Source organism: Bubalus kerabau, chromosome 9 (genome assembly GCF_029407905.1).
Source record: "Bubalus kerabau isolate K-KA32 ecotype Philippines breed swamp buffalo chromosome 9, PCC_UOA_SB_1v2, whole genome shotgun sequence".
Classification (NCBI taxonomy): domain Eukaryota; kingdom Metazoa; phylum Chordata; class Mammalia; order Artiodactyla; family Bovidae; genus Bubalus; species Bubalus kerabau.
The window spans coordinates 29,078,010-29,097,061 of NC_073632.1; the positions used below are offsets into that span (position 1 = coordinate 29,078,010).

Genomic DNA, 19,052 nt, shown 5'->3' on the forward strand with positions numbered 1-19,052 from the left:
GATTGGATAGCCTTAGCATTTAAATCAATGACAACAAAAAGAGAGACAAGCCAGTCATGTTTGTTATACCTAGTACATTAACCTATGAGATAGCCTGTTTTTATTTATGTGGCTTACTTTTCACTCAATTAAAATTCAGAACTATATACAAAATTTTAAGGAATTAATTTTCCAACATCTTCAGGATATCATTTGGCGTATATCCTTTTTTTTTGGTTAGTGAATTTCTTTGAAGATATAAACTTTCAAAGTATTACGATTTTGAAAAAAAATTTTTTAAGATCATGATAACAGGAAATAAAGTCTAAATGATAAAGATTTCTGATGGCAGAATTCATACACTTTGCTTTTATATTCTGTAGTCTATCTGGAAATTCCTTCCGCCAAAAGTATGAATCATTTACTACAACCTAGCAAAGACTCAAACACAGTTAAGCATGGGTTAGTGATGGAGGAGCGTGGTAGGCTGCAGTCCATGGGGTCGCTAGAGTCGGACATGACTGAGCAATTTCACTTCCACTTTTCACTTTCATACATTGGTGAAAGAAATGGCAACCCACTCCAGTGTTCTTGCCTGGAGAATCCCAGGAATGGGGTAGCCTGGTGGGCTGCCGTCTATGGGGTCGCACAGAGTTGGACATGACTGAAGTGATTTAGCAGCAGCAGCAGCAGTGTCTTCTTCAGTTTAGGTTAGAATGTTAACACTTTCTAGTTTAAAGTAGGAAATGTGAAAAAGAGAAAAATGAAATAAAATTTTAGGTAATTCCTTTAAGCCAATCACCAAACCAAACTTTATTTCAATAGAGTATTGAAATAGGTCATACCAATGGCTGTTTGTTAAAAATAGAGTCCACTGAAACCACCTGGCTGCTGCACTGGACACCAAGGAAATATAATCAGTTACAGAACGTTTTGCCTTACTTCATGTATGTAGCTTAAGAACTCTAAGTTCATAAGGGCCTGGTTGATCCTTTGTTCCCAATGGGTGCTCATAAAATAGTGGTGATGGCCAAAATTAATTGATTTGAGTAGGAGAACAGAATTTGAAATCACTGACATCTCTTCTTCCAAAGCTGATATTATTTTTCAAAAACACCATCCCACGCCCTGGAAGGTATCTGTTCTAAACATTAGATGCTTCTATCTGTTCTTAGCATTAAATTTTAGCTTTTGAATATCTTAAAACATTTGAGAGTAGTTTATTTGATTTTGCCCTTCAAAAACTTTTTTCCAATCAATATTTGGCTAGCTTTGAGAAATCTGGCAATCATGCATTATTTGTAAATGATGATGACTGTCCCACTCACTTTCCCTCTGCCTTTGAAACCAAATCTGGAGAATACTTCTATTCAATAATGTTTTCCTTCTAAAACATCTGGCTACTGCATTTTTACCTCCCTTCTCAATTAGGTTCAAAATTGGTATAACCTATGATTATCTGGTAACCATACTTGTGGAATAAACTGATGCATTTATTCTAAGTATCAGATACCTTAGTGGACAGAAGAATGAAATAGTTGAAATACAAACTGAATCAGAGAATCTAGGATATGAGGTTAATATGCACACAGTGATTGCAGATAATTCTGAAGCCTTGTTTTTTTGTTTGTTTTTCTGAAGCCTTCATTATTGTTTACCAGTTGAATAAAGTGCTCAAAATAACTGGTTTATTTTTTACAAATATGCCCTGGTAGTGGAGATCTTTCATAAGCTATGGGTGATGGATGCCAGAAGTCTTGCCTTATGGTGACAGAGCAGAGCAGAGAAGATACTGGACCTCAGACCAATGGAAGCTGGGGCATTTACATGAGTGAAGGTGCTCAAAAAGTGTACAGAGATTACAGGACAGATTAGTAGAAATAATTCCCCAAATTCTTCTATAGATATCTGAGTACCCTCAATGTCCTCCATGTCTGGGAAAGAATTCAGGGAGGAAACCAGACACCTCGCATAGAGGGCAGTGGAATTTGGGGGCACACAGGAGATAACTACTCAAAGTCCATAGTTTACCTTAGGGTTCACTCTTGGTGTAGATTCTACGGATTTGGAAGTTTGTTTCTAATTGTAAGTTGTAACCACACTTTTTTCTAATGATGCTGTTGTTTAGTTGCTAAGCCATGTCTGACATTTTTTTGTGAACCCGTGGACTGCAGCCTGCAGGCTCTTCTGCCCACGGGATTTCTTAGGCAGGAATACTGGAGTGGGTTGCCATTTCCTTCTCCAGGGCATCTTCCTGACTCAGGGATCCAACTCGCATCTCCTTCATTGTAGACAGAGTCTTTACAACTGAGCCACCTTTGGGTTGGAGAAGGAAGTGGCAACCCACTCCAGTGCTCTTGCCTGGAGAATCCCAGGGATGGGGGAGCCTGGTGGGCTGCCGTCTATGGGGTCCCACAGAGTCGGACACGACTGAAGCAACTTAGAAGCAGCAGCACCTTTGGGTTAGTCCCTTTCAAGAGATTTATTCACTTATTTACATTTCTTTTTCTACTGTGTAAAATGTATTTATTTGAAGAGCTTTAAAAGTCATATAAAATATTTCTGAAGAGGTAAAAGAGGTGAATTTCAGGAGGGAAAAACTATTCCAGTATTACATTTGGAGTCCTTGTAAATGGAAATAGCTTGTTTCTGTGAGTAAATTTCCCAGTTATCTTGGGGATTTTCAAAGTATTATGAAATAGTCAACGAAATAGTGTGTGAATAAAAAAAAATAAATAAAGTATCTCAGGGTATAATGCCTATGGGTATTCCAGTACAAGTTACATCAAATTAGATCATTATGGAGGGGGCACATAGAATTTATCCATTCATCTAGACTGTCAGTTATGTACCACATTTTCAGCATGTTTCATATGAATATCCTGGAGTCAGGGACAGACGATGTGTCCTGAATGAACACACCCCACTGCCATACTCTCAAGAAACTTAAAGACAGACAAAGAGGTTGTTTCACTGAGTTATATGAAACTAGGAGGTGATGCAATGACACACAATCGCCACGTGATCGGCAGTTCTTTCAGACTAGAGGGGGAACATAGAAAGCAGGATGGCAGTAGATGCTTCATAGATGGCATGCCCCTTGAGGTAAGACTTGAAGCAACTGACGAGAATGCAAGACAGTCATCTGAGTTAGCTTTCACATGAGATAACTGTCTCATTTGCCAAATGCATCATTACTACTATTAGAATCGTACTAACCAAACATGATGGTGATAGATGGTACAGCAATCTTGGAGGGAGAAGGAGTCATAAAACTGAGAAATTAACTAGACCTGGCCCTCTGACCGTCTCTCACATAATTTTTACTCCAACAGACGTGGTACTCTAAGCTTAGTGCTAAATCATGGACTTTTTAATCAAATGGAAGTACTGCAATGATAACTCTGCAAAATAATTTCTGTAAGAAGAGTGGAAGTACACATTATTTTGTTTCAATTGGAGGCCTTCTCTGTAGCCCCATTGAATTGTTTTCCTAGATGTAGCAGGGCTTCTTTTTCTTTAGTCCTTCTGCCTCTTCAGTCATAGATTAACGGCTCTACCCTTGGAAGTTTTCAGACTTTGGAAAAATAGCAAACGACATAAATGCAAAATATGTTAGCAGGTAGAAGATTTATGCTCTGCTTCCTTTACTTTGGCATATTTGGATAAAACATCAAGACACTGAAAAGTCTAGGAAAATGGAATTCTTGATTTAGAATAAGTATCCCCTCTCTCTCTATTCTCTGTCTCTGTTTACTTCCAGCCAGTCTCCCGTAACCACATTCATAGACATTTTATGTGTTTCTGAACTTGCAAATCATACCATCAATCTATCTGTAGACACACACACACACACTTTTTCATCTTTTTCCTATAACACATGCTTCAGTGGATTGGGTCCTGAGATCAAACAAATAAGACATGGTCCTTGCTTCCCTAGAAGTTCTAGTTTAAATCAGACAATAGGAACACAAACATACAAACATTCAGGCAGCTGTGCAAACAATTACACTAATGAATAATGCATATCCATTTAAAAAACGTTAGTATACACCACCATGTGTAAAATAGATAGCTAGTGGGAACCTGCGGCGTAGCGCAGGAAGCTCGGCTTGGTGCTCTGTGTATTAGCTAGAGGAGTGGGATGGGGCCGTGGGAGGCCCGTGAGGAGAGGATCCTTGTACACACACAGCTGATTCCCTGGTGCCTCAGTGTTAAGAACCCGTTTGCCAACGTAGGCAATGCAGGTTTGGTTCCTGGGTGTGGAAGGTCCCCTGGAAAAGCAAATGGCCACCCAGTCCAGTCATCTTACCTGTGAAACCCTATGGACAGAGGAGTCTGGTGAGCTATCGTCCATGGGGTTCCCCAAAGAGTCAGATAAGACTTGGTGACTCAACAACAACAAAATTAGCTGATTCACTTCATTGCACAGCAGAAACTAACACAACATTGTAAAGCAATTATGCTCCAGCTTTAAAAAATGTTAGTAAATACGGGTTATGAGGGAGAAAATGGAAAGTGAACTGAAAAACCTTTCAATGGTTAGAACTGAAAGAGGACTTTGAGACTATCAAGGTCAGCAGGCTCATTGTACAGAAGGGAAATCTGCCAGCACTGTTTCAGAGCGTGAGTGAAAGGGAAGGAAATCATAACATTACCTTCCATTGGTGGAGCCAGGCTCTTTGTAGGTCAGATTTCTGAAGGCTCTGAGCTGAAGGGATTGAGCTCTCTGTCCAAATGGTGAGATACGTTATCAACCTGAAGCCAACAAGAATTTTTCAAATGGTGACACTTGAAAAGGCCTTCTAAACCCCTATTTGGACTCAAAACCCTTCTCTTGTACCTTTAAGTAATCCCTTTTCTCAGAATCAGATGCCTTGTGCAAATCTTCTCTTGCCATCTCAAACAAGCCTCCCAGCTTTTTGCCAAAGACACAGAAAATGGTCTCCAGGATAGATTTCAAGGTTTCCTGATGGCCAGACTACTGCTGTTAGGTTTCAAAAAAGGTATTCCTGATTTCTGGGGTAAAGGATGAAGCTACATAGCACCTTTTCCCCCAAACACTAGCTTTTCTTTCTTTTTCGAGTGGTCCAAAGCCATCAAAATGAAAGACCATGAAAGTCAATTTTAACAAGTCCAGCTCAATATAACTGGGTGCAGAGGATCTTCAAATGTCCTATTTTATTCAAAATGCTATGTGGAGCAGAACAAGTAGTAATATAAAATGAATGTCTATCTTTTTTGACCCCAAGTTCAATTGCATTATTAAAATATAAACCCTCATTTCCAAATATTGTAATACTTTGAAAAGAACCTATAACATAAAAATGTTGAAACAGGCTTGGCTTTATTTTGGAAACTCTGACTGTCACCAATTTATCCCCAAAGGGAGGCATCAGCATTAATATTGACAATACATTCCCTAAAATAGCCACCATGGAGTCCTGCATACACGGTGTACTCAGGAAAGCTTGCTCATCAATTTACTGACTCACTAAGACTGTTTCTGCTCTGTGTCATCAATTTAAAACATCTTTATCTGGAAATAATTTATAGAAATCCATGGTCCTTGAAAATTAAAAAACATACTGTATTGTTTTCAGATTGCACCATTCTGTTTTCTGATAAACATTCAAATGACAAGGCAGGCTTCAGGAACAGTCATTGCAGCCTCCTTTAATCCTTTTTACATGAGTTGTCCCTTCTTTTTCTTTCTTTCTCTTTATGTTTTGGCATCAATAGAAAGCTCTATATTTAAATATTTAATCTAGAGGAGATTTCATTCCTGTTGGAGAGTTTTGGTTGATCAATATGTCCAGTGATAATATCATCTCATTTAAGCCAATAAATCATCAAAACCATGAACTAAAGCCTCTGGTATAAGAGTGAGCACTCCCTTCCCATAAAAACTTAAAAATCATGTGTAACTAATGTTATTTAGTTCCCTGAAAAATATAAAACTTTCAACCTACTAAGGAAACGAAGCATAAGAAACTAAGCATTTTTATTTATTGAAGCTATATGATCTGCTTTCTACAAGAAGTTTGAAGGAGCTTATAATGGAGAGAAGATAGCATAAACAGGGCAATGAAAAAGAAATGGAAAAGAAAACTTGGATATCAAAGTAAAAGATATGAAGATTACACCAGGAAAGTAAGCAGATTATTGTATTTGTTTCTGATTTTCTGACACTTAATGTGAATTTGTACTTCTATTTCAAGACCCAGGTCAGACAGCACCCTCTCTGTGAAGCCTCTTCTGAGTACCTAAGGGCCAGAACTCTAGTGGTCTTTTATACTTATGCTAATATGAGTACTTATCTGATTTTTTTGCAGTACTACTTATAAATCATCCTTTGTTTCTACGGTCAACTCAACTCACTAGAGTCAGGAACCTTCACCTTTCTTAGGTCCCTATTGTTAAAACAGCATTTGGCATCCTCCAGTAACCTGATTTTCCTCTTCTCTGGATACTTTTGCAACTTTCCCATTATCCCTTGAGTTCTGAGGTATCATGTGTAGATGAATCTTTCATTCTGAAGACTTGCACTACCTTTCTTTGACTAGGACAAAACATGTATTAGAAATTTTTTCTAATACATATTACATTATGTCTAAATTAAATTATGTCATTTTCATTTTCCCTACATTCTTTTCTAAAACTCCTAAAAAAAAAAAAAAATCAGAGCCCCTGAATTGATTTTCAATAATCCATCCCTATTCTACTCATATATTTAATTCTTTTTCAATGTTTTGTGAGTTTATCAACTTTATCTTTCAGAATAGATCACTAATTTGGTATGTTTGATTTCCTTTGTAATTGTTCACAAAAAAATTTTTTTAGTTCCAAAAATGTTTGCTTATTTTTAGTCATAGTCTGGTTCTCCTTTCTTCTTCCTTTTTCTTAAATATATTTAATATTGAAACAAATCTTTCTGAGAATGTAATCAGAATATTTAAGTTCTCTTACCTTCATTGAACTATTTCATTTTCGTCTACAGTCATTCATTCTGTTCCTTTAGCTTGTTTCTTGGCATCCTTTGCATTTAAGAAAATCAGAACTAATTTTTTTAAACTCTCTGATCTTTTAGTTGGCAAATCATACTTGTGAATAAAGGACTTTATTGATGAATTAATTTAGCTGTTGCACCCTCTCTGAGTAGGTCTGGATCTATTTCCTCAAAAAGGCTTTCCCTGGAAGTGAGCAGGCTGTTTTCCTGTCTGTGTGTAAATAGGTGAGGATGTGTCAACGTGTAGGAATGATTTAAGGATGTGTGGCCAGAAGGTAAGCAGGCTACCTAAAATGCCAAAATAACAAAAAGGTTACTCTGGGAATTGGGTATTTCAGTATGTTTTTCTCCTGACTTGAGAGGTCTTTCCTTTTACATTCCTTTTTGCGGTTGTACAGCTTGATGTCCATTCAGCTGGGCTTCTGTCGCAAGAGACAGATGTCACACTGAATGGCTAGACCATCTTAGGCAGTTTATTTAATTTCTTTAGGAAGATGTTCTCTGGCTTAAGCTAAGGAAGAAATGCCTCTGCTGTCAGTCAATTTGTGGGGAAGTGGAGAAAAGCCACTAGAGTCCTGTTAGCCGACAGATTTTTAAATACTTATCTTGACGACTGGTTTCAGTTCTCCCCCACCCCCATGCCTCCTGACTGAACTTGGAGCTTTTCCCAACATACCCAACACATCTCCTCTGACTGTGCTGGACTTCCTGTATGCTTTCTCCCAGTCTGGACTATTTATCAATAAGAACGTATTCTCTGGAAATCATTCACAATTTAATTTGTGCTGCTGGTATCACTTCTTATTTGCTTTGCAGCTATGGATTTATTTTCCCTGTAAAACAACTTTGATGTGTAATGGAACTGGGAAGGCAAAGGATAAACCCACTCCCTATGTTCTCCGTTTTTTAACTAGGGGCTCTGTGAGCTTGGATTCCCAGTTGGAGTTTAGATTTACTGCTTCATTTGGCCTCTGAACTTCCAAAGGTAAGCATTTGTTATCTACTGTACTTTTAAATGTTTATTTAACTGATTTGCCATTCTTTAGAATGTTTCCTATGTCTAATTATTAATCTTTAGCAAGGTTCTAGTTTTATTCAGAAAATTACAAAAGCCAGACTCATAGAAATTATCTTTGGGTCTGTAATAGTGTTCAAAAAGCATGAAGGGCAGCTGAACTCAGGCTCAGGGATGAATGTGATACCTGAGTCACAGGTGCCAATACAGCTGTGAATACTAAAGGGATAAAAATGTCCTTGATACAGATCATTTAATAACAACAAGAAGTAGGCTGCTCAAGTGTTTTTAAATCTTCTTAGTTTCAAAAAGTGTATCTAAGGTCCAATAAAAATCTGAATAATTGAAAGCATACATATAATATATGCTGTATCCTAATATAATATATAAGTACTATATATTATATATAAATATGTATATATATTTATATACCAATTTTTCTTAAAAAAAGAAAAACAAAAGTAGCTCTCAGTTTCTTCATCACCTTTGATAAAAATTATCTTCTAAGAATTCTATCTAATTCTCTTCATGAAAAGTCACCAGCCATATGCTCATTTAATCCCACAATTAGAGTCTGTCTTCTATTACTTTGCAGTCAGTGAGAATGAGAGGCCCTGACCTTCTCAGATTGCTCTGAAATCATAAGAAGGGCACTTTGAAAAGACAGTAGCTGTAGCTTCTCTCTTGCCAGTTATTTAGTTTCAATACTTTTTAGTAATTCCAAAGACAAATTACATTTTCATTCTCCTTTGTGTTTCTCCATATTGATTCAGGCTAGAACATGGGTTTGTCTTTTGCTTCCTGGTGAAATTTATTTCATTAAATCTTTTTTAATAGGATAAAGTATATATTATTTTCCCCATATTTTTCTTTCTGTTTCAAACATACATTAAGCCACCTTTCACATACATCAAAATACACTTTAAACCTTACCCAAGTGTAAAATCATTGTGAAATTAAATATAATCTCCTGTAACCAATTAGTTAAAAAAAAACAATGTGTTTCATTTATCATTTCTAATTTTTCCAGTGAAAAAGTCAATATGTATCAGATTAGATGACATAAAATTCATTTCACTGAATGAAGTCAAAATGCAAGACAATGCAGGAATATAATACTATATATGAAAGTGTGAAATGTACACATAAGGGTGAAATGTAGACATAAGGACTTAGGTGGATTAATGTGGACTGAAATACACTTCTCATCAACATTGAAGTAGGGACATAATAGCTACTGAATAAATGGTTATTGAATTAACAAAACAAATCATTAAGCAATGATGCTATCACATTGCAATAGCCTGATGCATTCATTTCAACCATAGGATTGTTCCTCATTACGGAATTTGATTTATATTCCATACTAACATTTATTTACATGGTTTCTTCTTCTAGTAACCTGTTGGATCTCTGGGTGCAAGGACTGTGTCTTATTTATTTTTATACCACAGTGCCCAGCAGCATACCTGACACTGTTAGATGCTTAGTGATTTTTCTAATTGAATTGAAATCAGTTCAGTTCAGTTCAGTTCAGTCATCCAGTCGTGTCCGACTCTTTGCGATCCCATGAATTGCAGCATGCCAGGCCTCCCTGTCCATCACAAACTCCCAGAGTTCACTCAGATTCACGTCCAATCGAGTCAGTGATGCCATCCAGCCATCTCATCCTTTGTCGTCCCCTATATTAGCTAGACAAAATAGCCTCTCCCATTTAATAAGTCTAGGAAAATTCCTAGCTCTAATAGATGGGCTTTTAAAGATGATAGGTACTGGGAAAACTATTTAGCTATACTAGCTTCATGAAACTCTCCATTCTCAGAAAATGACACTTATCAGAACACAAGCCAACATCTGATTTATGCTACACATATCACTGTCTGGTGAAGCTGGTCAAATTCTTGATAATTGTCCAAGTTGCATTTTTCTCCTTCTTAAAAATTCTCACTCGGTTCCTTACCTGTTCTTGCATGGTTTCCACTGCAAATGGGACACTGGCGTTGCATCTCTGAGGACCACCATCCACCCACTGGAAACAGTTGTTTCCACCCACTGCATTACTGTTGTCCTAGAATGTCTCTCTAACCCAGGGTCCTAACACTAACTGCATGTGCTCGACCAGCACCAAAGTGACTCTCAGCCTCCATCTGAAAGTGGTTTAAGGAGTTCTCCAGCAGCTCTCTGCTATCCCAGTGTATCGTATGCTCAGGAGCCTTGGCAGTAAAGTTAGTAGTAAACTGAGCACTGACACACCTCTATTACAACATGTACAAAAATTTATTCTTCTCTGCCTTTTTATATGCTGATATCTCCAGCAAAAAATCCATATAAAATGCCACAATCCATATTTTATAAATTTTTCATTAAATTAACGAGCACCTTGATGAAATAATACATTAAATCAATGGATTAAGAAAGCTGCATGTGCTTGGCAGAGCTGTTTACCTGGACAAGACTGCCTTGTTTTCTATTTCCTGTTCTCCAGCACCAGGGCAGCCAACTTCATGCCTTTTCTTTTTCAAGATTTCAGGCAACTCCTTGCCTTCTGTTCTGATGCATTTAGAACTGATAAATATAAATATACCTATAAATATAAATATCTGACACATATAGTGAACTGATAGACTTTCTATAGCTGGCATCCCAGTGGCATTGGAGAAAGCACCAATTTTCACTGGAAACCCTTTTATAACTATTCAAGGGATTTCTTCTGATTTTTTTTTATATTAACATCACAAAGGACTTTTGCCTTTGGCATAACCACCAAAACAAGCTGAATAAACTATTGCACTATTTGTTTTTAATCCACCAGAGCGCTGAGGAGGCAAAGAACCCTAGTTGACTCAACTTCAAAATGTTAACAAATCCTGCTCTTATTTCTGGTGAGACACATGCCCGCTCTCATATTTGTTGAGTCGTTGTTGGGTCCGACTCTTTGCAACCCCATGGAGAGCAGAACATTAGGCTTCCCTGTCCCTATCTCCCAGATATCTCCTCACTATCTCACTTTTAGTGGAATAGAAAGAGAATAAATATCTTATTAAAGGGTATAAAGAGGAAGAAACAAGCCACAGCTTGAATGAACTTCTAATGACCATGGGAAGGCTGGCCTGACAGATACAATGCCAAGAAGACCCTGTGAGAGAGCGAATCCACACTCACACCACACACAGGTCTCCATTTGTAATACACTTACAGCTGAGAGCTGGGCTAAGGACCCTCCTGGGAGAGCCTCCAGTGTGGCAGCCACAGAAACTAAGGTAGGCAACTTCAGAAGCCTGGAGGTAAGAGGAACAGAGAGAAAGCCTCCCAGGCAGCTTGCAGTGACCCTCGCAAAGCTAAACGCAGAGGGGGAGGGAAGAGAGAGATTATCTGTAATACAAAAAGAGCTGGCAGCTGAACTATAAACTGGAGACAAAATCTCCATGGTTCAAAAAGATAGTGACTTTGCTGTAAAATGCAAAGATATCTCTGGAATCATGCTAGTATCCAGATGTTAGACTTATCAAAGAGGGATTATTGAATAATGACAATAAAAATACCAAAGGATCTCATGGGAAAGATGGACCACATGTAAGGAGATGAGGAATTTTAGTGGAGAAATGTAAAACCCTGCAGGAGAAATATAGAAAAGATAGAAATGAAAAATGTTACCAGAAATGAAGAATTCATGGCTTCACAGTTGGGCACGGAGGAAAAGATTGGCTCACTGGAAGTCAGGACAATAGAAAGTATCCAAAATGAAATATAAAGAGGAAAAGAGTCCCTCTCTGTAGATCCATAGTAAATAGTCAGCATTGATGTAAAAATAATTTCAGGAGGAGAGGAAGGAGAGAAAACGAAAAAAAGAAATATTTCATAAAACATTGGATGAGAGCTTTCCAAAATTCAAGAAAATCATCCTCTCCATAGATATCAGAAACTCAATAAAACCAAAGCATAACAAATCCAAGGAAAACACATATATAGGCATATGATAAACAAAATACTGAACACAGAAGATAATGAAAGCATCCTGAAGAAAACAGATACATTACAACAAAGATATGTTATAAAAGATACATTGCAAAAAAGATACCAAAAAAGAACCACAATATGTGTGATGTCTGACTTTTCAACAGAAAGGAAGCCAGAAAAAGGAGGAACTGCACCATTAAAATGCTGAAAGAAAAAAAGAAAAAGAAATTAACCTAGAATTTTATATTCAGCAAAATGTATCTATAATAATAATAAAGAAAAACATTTTCCTACTGACAAAAATCAGATATAGCTTGTTTCTAGACTATCTGTACTATAAAAAAAATACTTTAAAAAGGCAGAAAGAAAATAATAGATTAAACCCTGGATCTACAGGAAAGAATGATGAACATCAGAAACATAAAATATATTTTATAAATGATACATATCCTTGTATCTTTTCAAACTTTTCACTGTTTAAAATAAAAATAATAATGTATTTGGGGTTTATAACATGTGTGAAGTAAAATATAATGCCATTAGAGCATAAAAACTGGGACCATATGTTTAAGACTCATGAAAAAGTATCCAATTATTTAAAAGTAGACTATGATAAATTAAAGATACTTATTTATATTATAGAGTAGTTACTAAGCATATACACAAACACACACACACACACAAAAGTGTACAATAAAATATGAAAAATACTTGATTCACCTAAAAAAGGCAAAAAAGGAAGAACATATTAAATAATGGATAAATATAAAACAAATAGTAGTTTCATAAATTTAAACACTACAATATCAATAATTGTCAGACAAAATGAAAAAGCAAAGTTCAATAAATGCTACTTATAAGCAACACATGATAATTATAAACAGAGTAAATACTTGAAAGTAAAGATGTAGAAAAAGCTGTACATGCAAACACTAAACATAATAAATCTGGTATGGCTTTATTGCAAACCAGGGGTATCCAATTGTTGAACTCAAAACAAGACTCCCACTTCTGACCAACATAGAGTAAGAGAGGTTGAATTTATCCTCTTAATTGAATCAACCAAATAGAAACAAAATAAAGGAAACCACCATTCTGTATGCACTGTATGCACGAGGCAGTGAAGAATAGTCACTCCTGAGGGTGAGGAGAGGAACCAGGTGAGACCAAGGGTTCTCCTCAGAGGGCCTTGGTGGGGGGGTGGGGGGTCCAGAGTGCAGTGCAAAGTGGGAGAACGTCTTTAGAACCATATGGAGTCCCTGAGTTGAGGAGACCAAGGAGGCTACAGTTCCCAGGATCGACTACAGAAATCAGAGTGATGAAAGGAATCAAACATCTACCACAATGTGGTTTTTCCCTCATTCAACAAATTGTGTTGATGGTTTTTCCTCCATAACAGTACTGATCAAACCTGAGGTATTTATTATTCTTCCTTGAAATTTCAGTAAGGCTCAAGCTTGGTTGGTTGAAGATGGTTGGGGGTGGTGGTGGTTTAGTCACAAAGTCGTGTCCGACTCTTGCGACTCCATGGACTGTAGCCTGCCAGGCTCCTCTATGCATAGGATTCTCCAGGCAAGAATACTGGAGTGGGTTGCCAGCTTGGTTGGTAGAAGATAGCTGCTATGGGGTAATTTAGCATAAATCACTTTCACTTTTAGATAGTAAATGACCAAAAGTGCATTAGTCATCACAAATACTTGTTAGCTCATCTTCAAGTATTAGACCTTTCCTGTATCACAGCAGAGGCCCCTCACTACACTCTAACCTCAACCACTGAGCAAACACAGTTATAGTATTAACAGTTGCTTTGTTTCACTCTCGAGCTGACTGAGTTTTAGCAAGGGATGAAATAATTTTTACTGACAAAAATGTAGATGGTTTACATAGCCCTTTACAACTTGGGCTGGAAACTTTAAAAGGAATATGATAAACACCCTCCCACACTCTTTTCAGGCTACTTGTAGATTAAACAATATCGCATCTGTTTGTGAGTCAGAAGACTTACTCTATGGCTTTTGCATTTTATCTTCATGTTTTCTACTCTTATAAATAATATATACATGACTAGGCTGCTGCTGCTGCTAAGTCGCTTCAGTCGTGTCCGACTCTGTGCGACCCCATAGACGGCAGCCCACCAGTCTCTGCTGTCCCTGGGATTCTCCAGGCAAGAACACTGGAGTGGGTTGCCATTTCCTTCTCCAACGCATGAAAGTGAAAAGTGAAAGTGAAGTTGCTCAGTCGTGTCCGACTCTTCACAACCCCATGGACTGCAGCCTACCAGGATCCTCCATCCATGGGATTTTCCAGGCAAGAGTACTGGAGTGGGGTGCCATTTCCTTCTCCAATGCATGAAAGTGAAAAGTGAACACTGTATTTTAGTCAATATTATTACATCCATACCTTTATATCTTTTTATAACACAAACACTATATTATTTATATAATCTCCTGAGATCATATGGGATAAACATTCACTGTAAATGATATGAAAAATTACTGCCTCTTACAAAAAAATAATGACTTGCATAAAGAATTAATTCAATAATGCAAAGTGCACTTTTATTTAGTGGACTTATTTATCATCCAGTGGAGAGAAATGACAATTGTGTCTACCCTCCTCAAACATATTCCATTAGTTTTAAATGAGTTGTTAAGGAAACTGTGATTCAGGATATTAGGAAAGACACCAAAACTAGAAGACAAGATAAAGTGCAACAGATCACAGAATTCATCAAGCGCAGGTATGAGTTTAGCCACAAGGATACAGAGCCGGCACGAGAGGCTTAGGGAGCTGAATCTGGAACAAAGTATTCAAGAAGAGACCACTGGGTCATGCTGGGGTCTGAGCTATAAGGTGAGGTCTTAGTGGAAATTTTAATACCTTCCAATGGGAGAGTAAAGATTAGTCTTGTTTTCTCCAAACTGTATTTCTCTGACATTTGTACCAACTCTAGAAACAAGCTTAAACACAAAGCCTACAGTGTTTGAAAGGGGTTCTGGTTTGTAGGCTCCAATTACATCTCCAAGAAACAAGTGTGTACCTTGGTCCTTCTAGGGGCTTCTCCGAGGCTCAGACTATAAAAATCTGCCTGCAATGCAGGAGACCCAGGTTTGGTCCTGGGTCAAGCAGATCCTCTGGAGAAAGGAATGGCTACCCACTCCTGTATTCTTGCCTGGAGAAATCCATGGACAGAGGAGCCTGGCAGGTCACAGTCCATGGGGTTGCAAAGAGTCAGACATGACTGAGCGACTCACTTTCACTTTCACTGTGGTCTTTTGAAGCTTTGAAACAAGACACACTCTTCTCCTTCTGCAATAGCCTCTTTGGCCATAGTTTTTCTCAAAATAAACTATTCCATCCATAGGAAAATCTGCTGGTGTGGGCAATGTCTCTCTTGATAACAATTACAGCAAATCACTTCCTCAGCAGTCAGCAGGCACTACCACATAATTTGATGATATATAGAAAGGATAACTGGCCTTGAGCTTGTGACTCATTCTACTTTTCTAGAAAAAAAAAAAAACTTTCATCATCACTCTTTCATCTCTACCTTCTCAAAGTCTTCTCCTCTCTTGAGATAGTATTAGTTCAATAGGCATTTGCATTGATGCTGATTTTTCTAACCATGGTGAGTATTTTTAAATGAATAGTTTTTATTTTATCTGTAACCATTCATTATAACAATTCCTTACCTTTTGCTGAGATAAGAATGCATTAACAGCCTAAATAACATGCATCATATGTTCAAGGATTTTTTTGGTGTGTCCTTTCAAATTTTTCCTATACTCACATAACTTTGCACTTCCAATGAGCTCATTTTTGTTTCCATCATCATCATAATGCCTCTTCTTAAAACTCTCTTTCCTTTTGTATCTGTTGACCGTAACAATTAATAATGGCCAAAGCATCACAACATGAAAGGCATCAAGCCTTGTAAACACTCACTCAAAGTGATTTTTAATCCGTTAAATTCAATTTTTTTTTAAATTTAACAAGTTATTTAATTTTTAATCTTAGTGAACACTTACCATAAATGTATACATTTCAGTTAACTTACTTATCTGCATTTATATTATGTGAAATGTATTTAAATTTTCCAGGATAAACCTTACCAAACTCAGCCTGTGGAGTACGGCGAGGGAGAATTTTTATTGTATAACATGGACAAGTGCAGAAGGTCATAAGTAGGAAGTATAGCTGAAGGGGAAGGCAAAGATGAAAGTCTGAGTCACTATCAAATGCCTCCCAACACTCAACAATCTTACCCTAAATTTTCCCTAAATACAACAATTTCAAAGAAACTCTATATGCTGAGAAAAAGGAAAAAAGTGTCAGGTCACCCTGCTTATTTAACTTCTATGCAGAGTACATCATGAGAAACGCTGGACTGGAAGAAGCACAGGCTGGAATCAAGATTGCCGGGAGAAATATCAATAACCTCAGATATGCAGATGACACCACCCTTATGGCAGAAAGTTAAGAGGAACTAAACAGCCTCTTAATGAAGCTGAAAGACGAGGGTGAAAAAGCTGACTGAAAACTCAACATTCAAAAAGTGAAGATCACGGCATCCAGTCCCATCATTTCATGGCAAATAGAGGGAGAAATAATGAATTTAGTCACAGACTTTTTCCTTGGGCTCCAAAATCACTGCAGACAGTGACTGCAGCCCTGAAATTAAAAGATGCTTGCTCCTTGGAAGAAAAGCTATGACAAACCTAGATTGCATATTAAAAAGCAGAGACATTACTTTGCCAACAAAGGTTCGTCTAGTCAAGGCTATGGTTTTTCCAAAGAACTGATGCTTTCAAATTGTGGTGTTGAAGAAGACTCTTGAGAGTCCCTCAGATTGCAAGGAGATCAAACCAGTCAATCCTAAAGGAAACCAACCCTGAATATTCATTCGAAGGACTGATGCTGAAGCTGAAGATTCAATACTTTGGCCACTCAATGTGAAGTGCTGACTCATTGGAAAAGACCCCGATGCTAGGAAAGATTGAAGGCAGGAGGAGAAGGGGACGACAAAGGAAGAGATGTTTGGATGGCATCACCAACTTAATGCACATGAGTTTGAGCAAGCTCTGGGAGATGGTAAAGGACAGGAAAGCCTGGTGTGCTGCAGTCTATGGGGTCACAAAGAGTTGGACACAACTCAGTGACTGAACAACAACAACAAAAATATGCATGACCTGAACTTACTTGTATACATACTATACATGTATATACATATGTACATATTTAGAGGTAAGTATGCATATGTATATTTACCTATGAGTTTGTTTACAGATTGATGAATATATAGGCAGATGAAATGGAAATAGTAGTGAGACATTTTATCTGGCTTTAAACCCAAGAGTTGTAAATGTGAAATTCAAAAAAAGAATAATATCAAATTTTTTTGAATATGCACAAAGATGATTTAATTATTATAGGAAAAAAAAAGAAACAACAAGCATTTTTCAGAGTATCACATAAGCTGTTGTGCCCATTAAGGTATTAATCTGGCTTTCTTATAAATGGAGATGCTTCTATATGTTGTCCTTAAATATTTCTAAATGCACATAAGGCAGGAGATTTCCTAAACTTTTCAAGAAAAAAATTAGATATAAAGCATGTGTGGGACATCCCTGGTGGCCAAGAATCTTCCTGCTAATCCAGGGGTCATGGGTTTGATCCCTGGTCCGGGAGGATCCCACATGCTGTGGAGCAGCTACGCCTGTGCCACAACTAGAGAGACTATGCACTGCACCCAGGATCCTACGCGTCACAACTAAGACTCAGTACCACCAAACAGATAAATAAACATGTTTAAAAACATATTTCCATCTCATCAGAGCATTTTAACAATCAAAAAGCAAAGTTGAAGCTCGTTTTTCAGTTTTAATTCTGTAGTGCCAAAGCTGGCCTTGAGTATAACAAAAACAAACGAGAGAAGGAGGGCCTTCACGATAACTTTTAGATGATTATGAAAATTATATACTACAGCTGTCAAACAGATAAAATTGAATAAAAGAATAAGTTGTATATATGCAGTATCATAAACATAATAGTGAACTGTAGCAAAATACTAAGCATAAAATAAATGTAGTTACCTGGTTAAAATCTGTACCCTTCCCCCATTCAGCCCTTATAGAGAGACTATTTGTTCTCTCCTGCTGCATAGCAAACTACCCAGAATTTGGCAGCTTAAAACTTGTAGACATTTAGACTCCACATGTAAGTGGTATTATATGGCATTTGTCTTTGTCTGACTTACTTTACTTAGTATAATAATCTCTCTGTCCTGTGAACTTATTTACAAAACAGAAAGGGACTCACAGATATAGAAAACAAGCTTATGGTTACCAAAGCAGAAAGAAGTGGGTGGGGGCTGGATAAGCTAGGAATTTGGGAGTGACACACACACACTACTACCTATAACATAGATAAACAACAAGGACCTACTATATCGCACAGGGAACTCTACTCAATATTTTGTAATAATCTATAATGGAAAAGAATCTGAAATAGAATATATATATCTAACTGAATCACTTAAATATATACCTGAAGTTAGCATGACATTGTTGGTCAACTGGTTTTTGTTTTTGTTTTTTACAAGTTGTTCAGTCGTGTCTGACTCTTTGGGACCCCATGGACTATACAGTCCGTGGAATTCTCCAGGCTAGAATACTGGAGTGGGTAGCCTGTCTCTTCTCCAGGGGATCGGATCTTCCCAACCCAGGAATCGAACCCAGGTCTCCCACATTGCAGGCAGACTCTTTACCAGCTGAGCCACAAGGGAAGCCCCAGAATACTGGAGTGAGTAGCCCATACCTTCTCCAGGAGATCTTCCCAACCCAGGCATTGAACCAGGATCTCCTGCATTGCAGGTGGATTCTTTACCAACTGAGCTATGAGGGGAGCCCACTTCAATAAAAAAGAAAAAGAAAAAAACAGACTCGTAGTTTCAGCAGACCAGAAATCCAGGAATAGCTTAGCTAGATAGCTGCTGCTGCTGCTGCTAAGTCGCTTCAGTCGTGTCCGACTCTGCGACCCCATAGACGGCAGCCCATCAGGCTCCACCGTCCCTGCTAAGACTCACGATTTCTC

The 19,052-nt window shown here is 37.7% G+C and overlaps 1 long non-coding RNA gene across 1 annotated transcript in view; it reads right to left on the reverse strand.

Moving 5' to 3' along the window:
• Positions 1-18,186, reverse strand: part of LOC129659977 (uncharacterized) — a 44,979-nt gene extending 26,793 nt beyond the window's left edge. Inside the window, exons 1-2 of the long non-coding RNA XR_008718271.1 lie at positions 18,053-18,186; positions 4,638-4,737 (exon numbers count right to left, since the gene is read on the reverse strand). This is a non-coding gene — a long non-coding RNA (uncharacterized LOC129659977). The remainder of the gene's footprint in view (positions 1-4,637; positions 4,738-18,052) is intronic.
• Between the last annotated feature and the right edge of the window lie 866 nt (positions 18,187-19,052).